This window comes from Lipotes vexillifer, unplaced genomic scaffold (genome assembly GCF_000442215.2).
Source record: "Lipotes vexillifer unplaced genomic scaffold, Lipotes_vexillifer_v1.1 scaffold363, whole genome shotgun sequence".
NCBI lineage: Eukaryota > Metazoa > Chordata > Mammalia > Artiodactyla > Lipotidae > Lipotes > Lipotes vexillifer.
Window position 1 is genome coordinate 2184694 of NW_006799724.1, and position 15502 is coordinate 2200195.

The window sequence follows — 15502 nt, forward strand, 5'->3', positions numbered from 1 at the left end:
CACACAAAATAGCTAAAAGGAATCAAATTTAATTAACTTTGAAATAACATGTGGTAATTCCTTGTTTATCATTTCTAAATAAGGAAATTTTAGCTCTTTTCTTAGCATATCAGATTATTTTTATCTGTCAATCAGCTAATTCAGGAAGGTAGATAAATTGAGATGCTTAGACAATCAGTGTAAATCAATCTCATGAAATAATTGGCAGCTTTTTTCCTTTATTACATACTATATACCAGGAACTTCTCATATGCAACCATAATCTCATTTAATCCTCAGTTCAGATAAGGAAAGTAATATTCCTTTTTCAATAGGTAGTAAATTCATGTAAAGCTTTGTTTCAAAATCAGGTTTGCCTGACTTCAGAGTTCAGGCTGACAAAATGCCCTTCAACAACCCTAATTTTCATATAGAATGAGACACTAACATTTGTTTGTAAAGAAGTTTATTGTTTCTATTTCACTCATATGTAGGCTAAACTATCACTTTTAATAGAAAATAATGCTTAGAAGAATTCTAACACTCAGATTCACCAATTTGTTTCAGAAAGTATTAATACTAATTATTCAGTTAACCTTTTAATGTTCTATATGTCACAATGGTTAAACTTTTTAATATTTATATATTATTGTAGACTTGTGCACTTAGAATACAGCATTTTATTTTCAACTATGTATTAGATAATTGAATAGGTATCTCAAAGCAAGCAGAAAAAATAGGAAAATAATCAGAAAATTATCTTGCAAATTCAACTGCAGTTTTTCATTCTTTGGACAATGATTAGCCTACCATATAGAGGCATATTAAAACCATATGTGACAGAATCTAGGATGGGACAAAGCATTCATTCCTTTTTTAAAAAATATATTTATTTATTTATTTGGCTGTGCTGTATCTTAGTTGAGGCACGCGGGATCTTCGTTTGCCACGTGCAGGATCTTTGTTGGGGCATGCGAAATCTAGTTCCCTGACCAGGGATCGAACCCGGGCCCCCTGCATTGGAAGTGCAGTGTCTTAATCACTGGACCACCAGGGAAGTCCGTATTCATTCCCTTTAACGGGTATATTTTTTTAAAGCACTTTAATTTATGACCACCTGTACAACTCATTTTCCAAATAAAACATTCCTAAATCATTTTTATGGATATTGATTAAATCAAGAACAGCTGCCACATCTCTAAAAATTATCTGAAACACTGTTTTTGTCCTGCTTTCCAACCAAATAAATGAAAAAGCGGGAATCCTAGTCAAGAACACCACAATATTGCGAAAATCAAAATTGCTCTTAAAATTGAAGCTAAAAGGCCTTTAACAGAAAAATTGGGGTCAGGCCCTTTAGCATGTAAAGATATATCCAGAATCAGTTTAATATGTTCTGTGGTCTGAGAGTAAAAAACAATTGATATCTGACAAATGATGGTGTTGAGAGCACAAAGGTTTTCAGGCATTCACAGCAGTAAATCAATATATAATAAAATTTTTAACTTATCGGGCATAACAAATGGCAATGAACATAATGAAAACCATATGGTAGTGGGTAAAGAATTTGAGCAGAACATAAAATTTATAATAAAGAAATCAAATAGCACATTTAATGTCAGTGCTAACTCTATTTCTCCACAGATAATGGCTATAAATTTGTGCAGCCCGGTTGAGTGACTCATTTAATTCTATCAAGCGATTTTCTATGTAGTAACAAGGAATTTTTCTCTACAGCTTAATTTTTGGAATTGTCATATTATCTGTGATGCACAGGACTTAAGTCAGTACTTATAAGATTAAAAAACCATCAACAGTTACACTGCAACTATATCATAGGTACTCAACATACGTGAGCAACTTGGCCTTGTAAAGGATATATCCGATTTTTTGCAATAACTTGCATGTCTATTTGAAATACATTGTGTTACATCAGATGTTACCATTTTTTTAAACATGAAATTTATTTTATAGAATTTTAGATTATAAAAGTAATGTGCATAGAAAATTTGGGGAAAAATATAAAACCTAAAGTGGAAGGGGAGTCATTCCTAAAATGCTTACCCAGTAATATTTTGGTATTTCATCTTGTGTTTTATGCATTATCTTTTTTCTAAAGCAATATTTTCACTTAGAGGAATAAAGTCAAGCCATACAGAAAAGTTTTAAGTAAAAAAATATAACCACTTTTCAGTTTCTCTATTTTATATCCTCTACCAGACCTCTTCTTAAAAAAGAATAATTTAGGGCTTCCCTGGTGGCGCAGTGGTTGAGAGTCCGCCTGCAGATGCAGGGGATGCGGGTTCATGCCCCGGTCCGGGAAGATCCCACATGCCGCGGAGCGGCTAGGCCTGTGAGCCATGGCCGCTGAGCCTGCGCGTCCGGAGCCTGTGCTCCACAATAGGAGAGGCCACAACAGTGAGAGGCCCGCGTACCGCAAAAAAAAAAAAATAATAATAATTTATAATTTTCCTCATAAATCTTGTTTTCCCCACCTCATGATGTGTATTAGTTATAATTTGTAGTTCTAATTGTGGTTAGTTATAATTTGTTAACTAGTTATATAACTAATTAGTTATAATTTGTAGTTCCAATTGTAGTTACATTTATAATATAAAATAATCGATTTAAACCTCTGTTTCTGGGCTTCCCTGGTGGCGCAGTGGTTGAGAGTCCACCTGCCGATGCAGGGGACACAGGTTCGTGCCCCGGTCCGGGAAGATCCCACATGCCGCGGAGCGGCTAGGCCCGTGAGCCACGGCCCCTGAGCCTGCGTGTCTGGAGCCTGTACTCCACAATGGGAGAGGCCACAGCAGTGAGAGGCCCGCGTACCGCAAAAAAAAAAAAAAAAAAAAAAAAAACCTCTGTTTCTTGCTCTATCACCTTTAAGCTGATCTATTGGCTGATCTAGAAAGCTAAAGAACCTACCTTTACTTCTCCTCATCCTTTTGATTTCTGTCAGTTATACTATTAATTTTGGTACTCTAACTATAAGATTTCTGTGTATTGTCAATAGAAAAACTCCATAATTTTAAAGCTGATAAAATAGCCATTATATTGTGCACTGTTGGTGGGACTGTAAATTGATGCAGCCACTATGGAAAACAATATGACGATTCCTCAAAAAAAATTAAAAATAAAACTAACATATGATCCAGCAATCCCATTTCTTGGTATTTATCCAAAGAAAATGAAAACGCTAATTTGAAAAGCTATATGCACCTCCATGTTCACTGCAGCATTATCTACAACAGCCAAGATATGGAAACAACTTAAGTGTCCACCGATAGATGAATGGATAAAGAAAATGTGATATATATATATATAGATAGATAGATAGATAGATATCAAAAGAATCCATAAAAAAGAATGAGTTCTTGCAATCTGCAGCAACACAGGTGGACCTTGAGGGCATTATACTAAGTGAAATAAGTCAGACAAAGACAAATATCATATAATCTCACTCACATGTGGAATCTAAAATCAAAAACAAGCAAGCAAACAAAAGAATGAACAAAGCCCATAGATATAAAAAATAGATTGGTGGTTGCCAGAGGTGGGAATTGGGCGAAATGAGTAAAGGGAGTTAAAAGATACTAACTTCCAGTTATAAAAGAATTTCACGGGGATGTAATGCACAGCATGGTGACTATAGTTAATAACACTGTGTTGCATATTTGAATACGGCTAAGAGAGTAGATCTTAAAAGTACTCATCACAAGAAAAAAAATGTTTTTAACTATATATGGGGATGGATATTAACTAGATATTGTGATCATTTTACAGTATATACAAATATTGTATCATTATGTTGTACATCTGAAATTAATATAATATTACAAGTTATATCAATTATGCCTCAATTTTTAAAAAGAATGTTGTATAAATAGAATCATATATTATGCAATCTTTCAATATTGGCTCTTTTTCACTCAGAATAATTCCCTTGAGAGCCATCTAAGTCATTGTGTGTGTCAACAGTGTGCTCCTTTTTACTGCTGAGTAGTATTACAGTTTGTTTAACCACTTATTTAAGGACATTTGGTTTATTTTTAGCATTGACTATTACAAATAAATCTGTTGTGAACACTGTTGTACAAAAAAAATTGCCAGTATAATACTGAGATTATTATGTACTACAGAAGTAAATTTAGCTGTATTTCCCTTAAAAACTCTTCCTGCTCAAAGGCAAGTGCTATAAGCATCCAAGTTCAATGGACCCACTCTGAATTATTGTTGACCCTCTCTACTCCTTATCAGATCATACTTAGCTGCCCTTCATTGTTGTATCTCATGTTCTGCTCTTTTAGGCTATGAACAGAATTAAAAATCCAAGTTCAGTTTCCCTCAGAACTTTGCACTTTCCAGTCCCATGTTGTCAATAAGTTATTTGAAGTCATTCTCAACTGCATTCATTTGGTTATATTTTTTTCCTGTATGTGCTTAAATCATTTACCTTTAGACCCAGAGTTCTGAAATCTCATCAGATGTGTCTAGATACAAAGTGGTTTTACAATCATCTTTGACAGTCAATAGGTCCTTTCTACCCAAAGAATTTGAATATTTGTTCATTTCCTTTCCTGAATTATCTTGTTTTCATTTTTAAACTCCAAAGGGTTTAGAGAAAAGTCTTCATTATCTATGTCTGTCTTAATAATATGACCATAGCACCCTATACATACCTGTATTACTTGAATTTATCATAACATTTCAAAACTATCCTTTAGGTCTCCACAACTTGACTATGATCTCTAATGAAAAAAGGACTGGATGCCTTGTTCTTTTTTGTATTCTCAAATATCCTGAAATATAGTAGGTAATCAGTAATCCTTTGTTGAACTAAACTGAATTTAATATATAGTGTGAAGGCTTAAATTAGGAAGGAAAGAAACTGAACTATCATTTAAAAACGATGCCCAATATTTATATTAAGGAACATATTTTTTCCTTTGGTAGTACAATAGGTCGTCTTCTAACTGACCTCTACAAACTCTAGATTCCCAAGCAACAGCTAATAACCATGGCACCCTGCACACTTCTGGCTGGTAGGGCTGTTCTCTAGGACTCCAATGTATGTTTGCTCCCTCTAGTTGAGAACACTTTCACAAAATTGCTGATATAGGTATGAGATAGTCCGTTGATAATATCTACTCTCTTTTGGTCAGTATTTAGTTTGATTAAGGCCACTGACTGAGAAGTTTTGTGATTAATTCAGGCTTTCTCTAGAGATCTACTGTACAATATTATAGCTATGGTCAACAATAATGTATTATGCACTTAAATATTTGCTAAGAGGGTAGATCTCACGTTAAATGTTCTTACAATAAAACAAAAACTGTAAAGATGGTGGAATGTGGGAGAAAAACATGTTAGAGGTTAAGGAAAGTGAAGTATCTGTGATATCTCCCAGATTTCTACCAATCTACTTTCAATCAGTTTACCGCTCGGCAAGGTAACTGGGAACAGTGCTCTTCACTGAGAGAGATAAGTAGTTTAGGGAGAAGTACAGGTTCATACAACTCTATTATGTGATGTCTTAAAATTAAGAGAGATCAGAGTATTAAAAACTATTTCTATCTTTGGAAAACTCGTTACATGGGCATTATATTTTTAATATGCTTTCTAGGGAAAAAAATCATTGTTAAGAGGCTGAGAAAACCACAAAGGGAACTGTTTCTCTCCATTTAATTTTGACCCAGAGAAAGAAATGGTTAATGAAGAAGAAACAATGGGAAGCTGCATTCAGAAAATACAATCAAGTGATCTGAAAGCATTTTATAAGAACCAAGGTTAAAACCAACAACCTGATCAGAGCAAGATATCAAAACAAGCAAATAAGAACAAAGCACTTTTTAAGCACAGAGATCCTTCTTTTACTACCTTGCCCAAGCTAATTCCTACTCATGACTTAGATCCCTGAACGCCTAGCACTGTTTTTGTGCCCCCTCTAAGTGTGTCCACAATACCTTGCACCTACCATCATTATAGTACTTATAAGCTCAATGTGTCATATGTACCTTCTCCACAGATGCTGTGAATATCTTATTCACAATTATGCAATCAGCATACATGTCAGACACCTAGTAGACACTCAATAAATATTTGTTGATAAATATTTGTTGATTTAATCAATAAAGATATAAATGATTCCATGGTCTATGTTTCTGAAAATGAAGATAATAATAAACTGACCGTTAAAAAAAAACAAAATTCCAGCATAAAAATATTAAGTGATCCTGATAAGATAGTTATCTGATTAACAGATTAATAAAGAACAAATAGGGCTTCCCTGGTGGCACAGTGGTTGGGAGTCCACCTGCAGATGCAGGGGACGCGGGTTCGTGCCCCGGTCTGGGAAGATCCCACATGCTGTGGAGCGGCTGCGCCCATGGGCCATGGCCGCTGAGCCTGTGCGTCCGGAGCCTGTTGCTCCGCAGCGGGAGAGGCCACAGCGGTGACAGGCCCGCGTACTGCAAAAAAAAAAAAAAAAAAAAAAAAACTAATAAAGGATAACGACTAATAAATAAAATGAAAATATTCAAAAACCAAGAATTATTACAGGAAATTGGCAAGGAACCCCTAGAAAACCTAAAATTTATAATGAATTTAATTTGCTCAGATTTCTAAGAACAATAACAAAGCCTCTTTTGTTAGATGCAGCATGAAAAAATCAGTTCAAGAAATAGTCATTGAGTGTTGCTATGTGCAAGGCATTGAGGTAGATTCTGTGGCGATATCAATATATGCACAGTGCACACTCTAATGTTCAGATTATGATCAAATTGGGAAGAGTGTTCCTTTTAGGGGAGGAATCTATAATATAAAAATTGTATTTGTGAAATCATTCTATAGACAATATATACCATAGAAATACAAAAAAGAGAAATATTTCTTCCATTTGGAAGAACTGTGAAGACTTCTGGGAGGTGACCTAAATGATGGAAGGATGAGTGATTTAACAAATATTTCGTTAAAACAAAAGGAGATAATTCTGCCTGCCATTAAAGCATTAAAAATGAAAGAAAACACATTTCAGTGTACTTTTCTCCTGTGTTATGAGTTTTTCTTAATTTGGACAAGGAGGAGAAACAAAGAGGAGATTAAACACAAATGGACTAAGGACACAACTGTTTTCCCTTTCAAGCCTGAATGTTCAAACTCTGCTCAATAAAATGCTTTCCCACAGGGAACGCTTTCATATAGCAAATTTAAAAGTGACAATTTAACAGCTTAAGATTAATAAAAGCATTCACAGTCCTAAAATACTAGAAGAAGGAGGTAGAATGAAAATACATGATGAAGTAAATGATTTAACCTCAGGAGGTTCAGGAAGGCTCTCTATAGCATTCTCTCTGCCTCTGAGATTTTAGCATTTTTTGCCCTTGATGTGTGGACACCTTTTTACTCCAAAGATGAGAACCTTTGACTCTCTGTCACGGTTGTCAGGGCTTTTATTTTCCCTCAACTTCAGGCAAGAAATTTATTCTTAGCAATGAATGTCTCTATTTTCATTCCCTTTCAAGAGCCAGTGCAAAGTCAATACACAAGAAGTCAATGGTTTAATATAATTTCACCTTGCTTTGTAAAGAAAGTATAAAATATTGTCAAAATACTATTCATCTTTTTTTAGGTTATATGGTGATATCTATACACAAACTGCAAAGTTAGGGAAAAAAAAACTAAACAATTGTGCAGCTCCTGTTTTTTTAGATATTTTCATGTTGAAAATAATGCTGAAATTTTTAAAATGCACATTCTTTAGCTAAAATAAAATTTCTTGCATAAGTTAAAAAATATGCCAATTAAATTACTATTTTTTACCTTTTTGCAAAATCAGTAAGTTAAAAACAGAGAAATGGAACTGAAGATATCAATTCTCAGGTACAATTTATATTAAGAAACAACAATTATTTTTAAATGATTTAAAAACAATTATTATAAATATATATATACTACTGATAGCATATTAATGAGGCCATACGACCATTTCCTTAATTTTACTATAGTTTAATCACAAGAAGCACTATGGCCAAATTACAAAGAACATGCTAATAATAAAAATGAAAGGAGGGGCTTCCCTGGTGGCACAGTGCTTAAGAATCCACCTGCCAATGCAGGGGACACAGGATCAAGCCCTTGTCCGGAAGGATACCACAGGCCGCAGAGCGGCTGGGCCTGTGCATCACAGCTACTGAGCCTGCACTCTAGAGCCCGCCAGCCACAACTACTGAAGACTGCATGCCTAGAGACCATGCTCCACAAGAGAAACCACCGCAATGAGAGGCCCATGTACTACAACGAAGAGTAGCCCCTGCTTGCCACAACTAGAGAAAGCCCTTGCGCAGCAACAAAAACCCAACGCAGCTAAAAATAAATAAATTTATTTTTTTTTTAAATGAAAGGAAATATTCCTTTTCTCACCCAGGGCCCTTGCACCTGGAGTTTTCTGTCCCTGGAATGTTTTTTCTCATTTCCTCTTCCTCCTTCTGACCTCTGTACAGCAAACTTCTCATCCTTCATTTTTAATGTTAAATTCTCAGAAAATGTCTTGATTACCCTATCTTCTATCTTCCATTATTTCCTACCTCATGACTCTCTGACAAATATCACAACTGAAAAATTTTTTGTGTTGTTTATTTTTCTGTTTCCTTCATTAGGTCAGGCACCTTGTCACTCTTGTTTGCCATTGTATGAAATTAGAAATAATTAACAGGAAGAAAGCTGGAAAATTCACAAATATGTAGAAATTAAACAGCACACTACTGAACAACCAATGAGTCAAAGAAATCAAAAGGGAAATTAGAAAGTATCTTGAGATGAAAGTAAAGAAAAATACGATATACTAAAACAGATGGGATGCAGCAAAAGCTGTTCTAAGAAGGAAGTTTGTAGCAATAAATGTTACATTATAAAAAAAAGAAAAAGCTAAAATAAGCTAACTTTACACCTCAAAGAATTAGAAAAAGAAGAACAAACTAAGCTCAATTTAGTAGAGAAAAGGAAAAAATAAAGATTAGATCAGAAATAAATGATAGAGACTAGAAACATAATAGAAAAACAATCAATGAAACTAAGAGTTGGTTTTTAGAAAAGATAAACAAAATGGACAAATCTTTAACTAGATTAACCAAGAGAAAAGAGAGAGGACTCAAATAAAATTAGAAATGAAAGAGGAGGCATTGTAACTATTACCAGAGAAATACAAAGGACGTAACAGGCTACTATGAACAATTACAAGCCAATAAACTGTACAACTTAGAAGAAATGGATAAATTCCTAGAAACACACGACCTACCAGGACTGAATCATGAAGAATTAGAAAATCTGAAGAGACTAATAATGACTAACAAAATTGAAGCAATAATCAAAAACCTCCCAATAAAGAAAAGCCCAAGACAAGATGATTTTGCTGGTGAATTCCAGCAAACACTTAATTAATGCCAATACTTCTAAAACTCTTCCAAAAAGATAAATAGGAGGAACCACTCCCAAGCTCATTTTAGGAGGCCAGCATTACCAGGATACCAAAGACAGATAAGAGTACTAAAAGAAAAGAAAACTATAGGCCAAATTCCCCGATGAATTTAAAGATGCAAAATTTCTCAATTCTAAAAATGGACTCCACCAACTGCATGGCTCTAGATAAATTACTTAAATTCTCTGCACCTCAATTTCCTCATCTGTAAAGTGGGGATTGTCATCATGTTAACTCCATTTTTTTTTTTTTTGCTATATGTGGGCCTCTCACTGTCGTGGCCCCTCCCGTTGCCGGACGCGCAGGCGCAGCGGCCATGGCTCACGGGCCCAGCAGCTCCGCGGCACGTGGGATCCTCCCAGACCGGGGCACGAACCCGTGTCCCCTGCATCGGCAGGCGGACTCTCAACTACTGCGCCACCGGGGAAGCCCCTCCATTTTTTTATGAGTAATAAATTAATGTGTATAAAGTACTAAAAGACAATACTCAGCATATAGTAAACCCTCCAAACGGTAGCCATTATTTTCATTAAAGACTACAAACATAGGCAGGTGTGAGGTATTGATACATGCAAAAGGGAGGTAACAACTACCTTACCATGGAAACAGAAAGGGGTACAAACACAAAGACTCAATTAAATTCACTTCTCATTGAACTGGTGGTCTGTACAGAAAACTGTGGAAGATAAAATGTAAAAAATGACACCCCTCAAGGAATACAGAAGATAAAGCATTTACACAAACATCAAGCCCACATGGGATAATTGTCAGAGGACATGTATAAATAAGTAATAATTGGTGAGGTCTTTTGGTTATATCATCAGTAAACTTTTATAAGGAAGGACAAATTTGAGGTAGAACCTGAAGAATAAATGGAATGTCATAGGTAAATAAGAGGGAGGAACATCTAGGAACTAAAATGACAGGAACACAGATTTGTAAGGAAAGGTGAGTATATTGCATAAACAGTAAATAATTCAGGTTAGTGGTGACATACAAATCATGGCAATAGTAGAAGTGGCAAATAAACTCCCAAAATAATATAAGAAGATGCCAATGAGCTTGTTCATCAGTAATTGTATAACAATATAAAGTAACCAATGGAATCCATTTTTGTTTTTTTTTGTTTTTTTTTGCAGTACACGGGCCTCTCACTGTTGTGGCCTCTCCCGTCGCAGAGCACAGGCTCTGGACGCGCAGGTTCAGCGGCCATGGCTCATGGGCCCAGCCACTCCGCGGCATGTGGGATCCTCCCGGACCGGAGCACGAACCCATGTCCCCTGCATCGGCAGGCGGACTCTCAACCACTGTGCCACCAGGGAAGCCCTGGAATCCATTTTTAATAGTACAATATTTTCTTATAATCAGGCAAAATATCCATTATCCTACCCACTTTGTTTTACCCACTTTGCAGCAAAATAATAATAATCATAATAAAAGTATACAATTAATAGATAGTTTTATAGGCATTATATTTGTATGTATTTATATTCAGAAAGGCAGATAGTAAAATTAAAGGACAAAAATGAGATGTAGGGTTCAAGGTATAAAATTTACACAGATAAAGTTTTCTTAGACTTGTTGGGTTCTGTCACTGACTGACAAGCAAGAGAAGAAAAACAAAAAGTAACCATAAGGTACAATGAATGAAAATAACAAAATAGGGCATTTAAAAAAATTTTTTTAACTTACAACCTTTCCTCCATAAATGTGTGCTGGAGATAAAACAGAGAACTGCTATTCCTGGCAATATAGTGCAATGATTAACAAGAAAAATCTAAATATCTTTAGGTTTTCCTTATAGGACAGTTATGGTAATTATTTTTGTTATTAACTCTCTGACTTTGAAGGTTTCATCATTTAAAGTAAGAAAAAGATTTATATGACCACAGGCAAAAGGGATATGAAAAAGAATGTATGAGAAGACATACAAATTTCTTTCATCCTCAGTGAAAACCCTCATCCTGTCTCTTGCTATCTACTTGAGTTTAAGAGACACCAAGAGAAGATAATTGTTGAATTTTATGAGAATTCTGTTTTCAATGTGTTTGTTATAACATCTTTATTCTGCACAGATCTAAACTGCTACACTTTGTATTACGTATTTCTACTAAAAGTGATAAAGAGAAAATGGTGTCCTTTAAGTCTACCCTCCAGATCTCCATGTGCTTTTGATAAGCCCAACCCCTCTATACTGGCACTGATAACCTTGCAGCAAAGTTTATGGCAGGCCCCCAAATCACCCAGCAGTGATACCACCTAACACTCTATAAATTAAATCTAGGAACACCACAGAGACCTATATGTAAGAAATACCCGCTCCAGAGCTGCCTGTTCTAATGCCATTCCTCCATTGTCTGTGACTCTACTTCATGTAACACTACCCCATTCCTCCACATCAAAATACCTAGAGCCTTGCCTAAAAAATCAATTCCAAGAAAAAGATAATTAGAGTCGATTAACCAACTAATCAATGATTTTGTTTACTTCAGACACTACCAGAGGTGCAAATCTCCCCTAATTCTGTGAACACATCTTACTCTATGTCTCACCAGACTTGGACACAGCTGAACATGCCCTTTCTTGAAACATCCTTTCTTTTGTTTTGCAGATATCATCCTCTCCAGATCTTCATACCTCACTGATTACTCTTAAAGTTCATAGCTGATTTCTCCTTATTTCCATATTGTTAATGTACGGATGAATATCAAACTTACACGTCCTGAATTTCACTCTTAAAGACTCATGTGTCTAACTTTCTAGACAACATCACCACGTGGATGTCTAAGAGTAAAACCAGGGCTTCCCTGGTGGCGCAGTGGTTGAGAGTCCGCCTGCCGATGCAGGGGACACGGGTTCGTGCCCTGGTCCAGGAGGATCCCACATGCCGCGGAGCGGCTGGGCCCACAAGCCATGGCCGCTGAGCCTGCACGTCCAGAGCCTGTGCTCCGCAACGGGAGAGGCCACAACAGTGAGAGGTCCGCGTACCGCAATAAAAAAAATTAAAAAATAAAAGAGTAAAACCAGTACTAACACGTTGAAAAAAAGTCCTGCATTTTCCTTAGTCTCACTCATCGCAGTAAATGGCACCCCCATTCTTTCAGTTGCTTAAGCCAATAAAACAACATCATTTTTTATTTCTCTTGTTCTCACATCTCATATCTTATTCATTATCAAATCAGTTCAGCTCTATCTTCAAAATATTGACTGGATCCAACCAATATTCACCACTTCCACAACTACAACCCTAATTCAAGTCATCTTGCAACATCCCTTGCCAGGACTACTGAAACACTTCCCTAATTGGCCTCTCTAGTTTCACTCTCCCCTAAACCCTTTCTGTCTGTCCCTGTAGATCTTCCTAATACATATCTATTCTTTGACTTACCTGTTGCTCCCTTTACTCAGCCTTAAAAATTAAAAAAACATTTTTTATATTTAAATATTTTTTACATTATAAGTTAATGGCATGAAGGAAACAAATCTTGCTTAATTTCATCACCTACTAGCTTCCATTCCATTTCCTTCTCTCCCTTCATTAAAAAAATGTGTCGGATGAAAAATTAACCTTTTAGAAAATGGTTTAGCAAATTAATTCTTCACTAATTTCTAAAGTGTCACCAATGAACTTTTAGTTATGAAATATAATGCCCTTTTCTCAGTTCTCATTCTCCTTGTCTTCCCTATACTACTACTCTAGATATGGTTGTGGGTTTGTTTTGTTTTGTTTTTTCTCTCTCTTTTCTTGCTCTCTTCTCTAATTTTGACAATCATCATGTGGGTTCTCAATCCACTTCACTGACCACTCCTTTCCTCACTGATTATTTTTCCTCTTCTCAAAAAAGCTATTAATAATCTCATCTACTTCCTTAACACACCGCAATTCACATTTGTGATTTCAACTGTTCCTGTTTATCTATCTATTGAATCTATCTATTCATTTCTTTTAAAGATGTATAGTTGATTTACAATATTGTTAGTTTCATGTGTACAACAGTGATTCAATATTTTTATGGAATATATTCCATTTAAAGTTATAAAATATTTGCTATATTCCCTGTTCTGTGCATTACATCCTTGTATCTTATTTTACTCATAGTACTTTGTACTTCTGAACCCTTTACCCCTATCTTGCTCTTCCCCCCATCCCTCTTACCTTGGTAACCACTAGTTTCTTCTATTTATCTGAGTCCATTTCTGTTTTGTTATATTCGTTTGTTTTATTTTTCAGATTCCATATATAGGTGAAAACATACAGTATTTGCCTTTCTATTTCTGACTTACTTCACTAAGCAAAATACCCTCCAGGTCCATCCATGTTGTCACAACTGGCAAAATCTCATTCTTTTTATGACTGAGTAGAATTCCATTGTATATAAATATACCACATCTTCTTTATTCATTCATCTATTGATGGACACTTAAGTTGTTTCCATATTTTGGCTATTGTAAATAATGCTGCTATGAACACTGGGGTGCACATACCTTTTTGAATTAGTGGTTTTTATTTTCTTTTTCCAGGAGTAGAATTGCTAGATTATATGGTAGTTCTATTTTTGTTTTTTTGAGGAACCTCCTTATTGTTTTCCATAGTGGATGCAGTAATTTACATTCCTACCAACAGTGTACTAGGGTTCCCTTTTCTCCACAATGTTTTTATTTGTTGTCTTTCTGATGATAGCCATTGTGACAGGTGTGAGGTGATACTTCATTTGTGGTTTTGATATGCATTTTCCTGATGTCTGCTTTTTTTTAATTGAACAAGTTTGATGTGTAACGTTGTGTAAGTTTAAGGTGTACAACTTGTTACTTTGATACATATATATGTTGTATATTGCTGATGTGGTATTTATCACATTACATAATTATAGTACAATATTACTGTCTATATTCATTACACTGTGTATTAGATCTCTGGTGCTTATTTACTACTTGTTACAAGTTTGTAGCTTAAACACCATCACTCTTGTCCCCACCCCCACTGGTAATGACCATTTTATTCTGTTTTTATAGGTTTAACTTTTTTAGATTACACATATACAGGATCATACAGTACTTGTCTTTATCTGACTTATCTCACTTAGCATAACATGCTCAATGTTCATCCATGTTGTTGCAAATGGGAGGATATCTCATTTCATATTCTATTGTATACGTGTACCACATCTTGTTTATCCATTCATCCATTGATGGGCATTTGTGTTGTTTCCATACCAGCACTATTGTGAATGATGTTGCGATAAACATGAAAGTGCAGATATCTCCTTGATATCCTGTTTTCATTTCTTTTGGCTATATACACAGAAGTGGAATTGCTGAATTGTAGATATGTTTTTAATTTTTTGAAGAATCTCCATATTGTTTTCCATAGTGGTTGGACCAATTTACATTCCCACCAACAATATATACAAGTTTCATTTTCACCACATCCTCAACAGCACTTGTCTCTTGTCTTCTTGAACAGCTATTCGAATAGGTGTGACATGATATCTCATTGTGGTTTTGATTTGCATTTCCCTAATGATTAGTGATGTTGAGCATATTTTCACATGTCTCTTGGCCATTTTGATGTCCTCTTTGGAGAAACGTCCATTTAGTTCTTCTGTCCACTTTTTAACTGGATTTTGTTGTTGTTGTTGTTATTGAGTTAACTGATTTACTCATATATTTTGGATATTAACCCCTTATCCAATATATGGTTTTCAAAAATTTTCTTCCATTCTGTACGCTGTCTTTTCATTTTAATTGTTTCTGTTGCTGTGCAGAAGCTTTTGAGTTTGGTGTAATCCCATTTGATTTTTGTTTTGTTTCATTTTTTGTGCTTATGGCATCATGCCCAAAAAGTTATTGCCAAGACCAATACTGATGAGCTTTATTCCTAGACTTTCTTCTAGGAGTTTTTATCATATCAGCTCTTATGTTTAAGTCTTTGATCCATTTCAAGTTAATTTTTGTGAGTTTTGTGAGATAGGGGTCCAATATCATTTCTCTGAATGTGTTTATTCAGTTTTCCCAACACCATTTGTTGAAGAGACTATCCTTTCCCTA

The 15502-nt window shown here is 35.3% G+C and overlaps 1 non-coding gene across 1 annotated transcript; it reads right to left on the reverse strand.

Annotated features, from left to right (window-relative positions):
• Positions 1-963: 963 nt before the first annotated feature.
• Positions 964-1036, reverse strand: TRNAG-UCC (transfer RNA glycine (anticodon UCC)). Its single transcript has one exon. It is a non-coding gene; the product is annotated as a tRNA-Gly (tRNA).
• Between the last annotated feature and the right edge of the window lie 14466 nt (positions 1037-15502).